The sequence below is a fragment of the Bradysia coprophila genome, unplaced genomic scaffold (assembly GCF_014529535.1).
Source record: "Bradysia coprophila strain Holo2 unplaced genomic scaffold, BU_Bcop_v1 contig_151, whole genome shotgun sequence".
Lineage (NCBI taxonomy): Eukaryota > Metazoa > Arthropoda > Insecta > Diptera > Sciaridae > Bradysia > Bradysia coprophila.
In genome coordinates, this window is record NW_023503423.1 from 7,108,570 (window position 1) to 7,111,375 (window position 2,806).

Below are 2,806 nucleotides of genomic sequence, written 5' to 3' on the forward strand. Positions count from 1 at the left end.
ACCGATTGCCAGTCTTTATATATCATCTGGCCAAAACCAGACAAACATATTCTTACCAAATCAATCTTAATCTTGCAAAAAAAATCATTTTTTTTTTCGATTCAATAAAATATCTAAGTAATATTTTAGCTATTTTCTAGTTTTGTTTTTGTAATTTTTTTTTCTTCTATCAAACGCATTTATTTATGCACTATTAATAGCATAACGTAAAGTACACTAAAAACGGCATAGATTCGTAGACGTATACTGTATAGCTATATCGCAAAAACACCATACAACATTTTCAAATATTTTTTTTTAAATTTATTTATTTTTGCACTTCTAATTTTTTTTTTATGTTTTCTACTTTTTCGAATAATGCGATATGCTTAGGTATGTGTTATGATGTTATGTTGTCTCATTATGGTCATAAAGAATGTTTTATTTCAACAACCGACTTCGACAAAAAAAAGATTATCGAAACGCCGTTTTCTTAATTAAGATTGTTCTCTCCGTTAATATATACGAATTTAATCTAAAACTGAAAATTGTAGAACGAAAAAAAAACCAACTTGCCATGTGCATAATAAAGGTGTCGAAAATTAGTACAGGGTGATGTAAGGTTGTCCTTGTCCTTTTCGATAATTGCGTTTGCCAATTACGAAATGTGGAATTTACGGAAAATTTGTTATCTTGAAAATTGCGACCGCTTTGAACATCATTCAATTTTTGTCTCTAAACTCATTGAGGCATTAATAGTCATTATTGGCACTGAGCAGACTGAACAATCGGACTTCATGATTAATGCATGAAGGACCTAAGAGTAATTACATCTAGAGAGGAAATTTCGAACAAAATTACGTAAAATATATGGTCCCAACATGAAAAACGAAATGTTTATTGGTATATGTGTTTGCCCTCTTAATTAAGAGGGCAAATTGAACTATCAAAAGCGAAAAGCGTCAACGCATACATGTATTGGTGTAAAATTATAAGAAATGTATCTAATACAAACTGATGTTAGGAACACATTTCGTCATACCCTCTCTAGGTATAATTACTCTAAGTGAAGGACGTCCACAATGCGCAAAAACTAAAAGGTAACTTGTTCGATCTTAGGGAATTCATCCTATTGAGAAATGTAACGTAAAGGCGGTTTGTTCGATACCTTTAAGTTACATTTCGTAAAAAGATGAATTCCTCAGGATCGCACAATCCGCCTTTACGTTAAATTTCGTAAAAAGACGAATTCCCTATGATCCAACAAAACGGCTTAACATTAAATTTCGTAAAAGGACGAATTCCCTAAGATCGAACAAATTACTTAACGCTACATTTCGTAAAAGGATTAATTCCTTAGAATCGAACCAGGCCCGGACTGGCTCAAAAAAGCCCTTCGGGGAAAAAGTTAAAAGGCCCTTATTTTCGGGCGACTCTTTCCAATTAGGCCCTCGATTCGTATTAATATTACAATTATGTAACTTACACAGTATACGTGAATCACACAGTGCCGCTACACGGACAATTGCGACATTTGCCTAGGACACAACGATCTGGGGCGCAAAATTTGAAAAGAAAAATTGGAAATAGCTCAGGTAAATATTTGCTAATTTTCCGAGTTTTTTCATAATTTTTTCGGAATTATTCAATAATTAAAATTCCCAATAAGCCATGTTCTATGACCGTTCCCGTTAGAAAATTCCCATTTTTTGTACATTTTCTGGAAATTTTATCTATGGCCGCTAGAAAATTCCCATTTTTTTTACATTTTAAGGAAACTTGATCTAAAACCGCTAGAAAATTCCCATTTTTGGTACATTTTTTGGAAACTTTATCTAAAGCCGTTAGAAAATTTCCCATTTTTTGTACATTTTCAGGAAATTTTATCAAAACCGCTAGAAAATTCCCATTTTTGGTACATTTTCTGGGAACTTTATCTAAAGCCGCTAGAAAATTCCCATTTTTGGTACATTTTCTGGGAACTTTTTCTAGGAATTTATTCTATTGAGAATCTTTTTCAGAATATTCTGAATTTTTTCAAAATTTTTGGAATTTCGGAATTAAAATTCTCAGCAATAAGCCCTGAGTGAAGTATACAATTGTTGATTGTTGAAAGGAAAGAATCTCGGTGTTTTCGGCAATTTGTACAATAAATGAGCCAATGAATCGGCAAGGAGAATGACGTAAAATAATACAATTATATTCGAACCAAATTTAATGTAAATTTGGTTACAATACATAAATCGAATAAAACTTTAACTGAAAGGCCTCAGTAGGAAATCAAAGAAAATATTAAGAGAATTGACTCAGAACGAAATCGAATAATAAATTGAGAGAAAGGCCTCAGTAGGAAAATTTCGATTGGAAATTAAAGATTTTGCCTATGTTCGCTGAAATTGGCTACATTTGTTTAAAATTTTAAAAAACCCTGTCGGGACTTCGCCCGACTGAAGCAAAAGGCCCTTCGGGAATCGCCCGTATGCCCAGTATGGCCAGTCCGGGTCTGAATCGAACATCCGCCTTTACGTTACATTTCGTAGAAAGATGAATTCTCTAGTATTCTACAAAACGGATTTGCGTTATATTTCGTAAATGGATTAATTCCCTAGTATCGAACAACCCGTCTTTACTTTACATTTCGTAAAGGGACGAATTCCGTAAGATCGAACAAACTACCTTTACGTTACTTTTCGTAAAACGATGAATTCCTCAGGATCGAACAATCCGCCTTTACGTCACATTTCGTAAAAGAATGAATTCCCTAGGATTGTGTACAAAACAAGTTTAATTTTCAAAATATCCGGATTTTTTATTAAAATTTTAATTT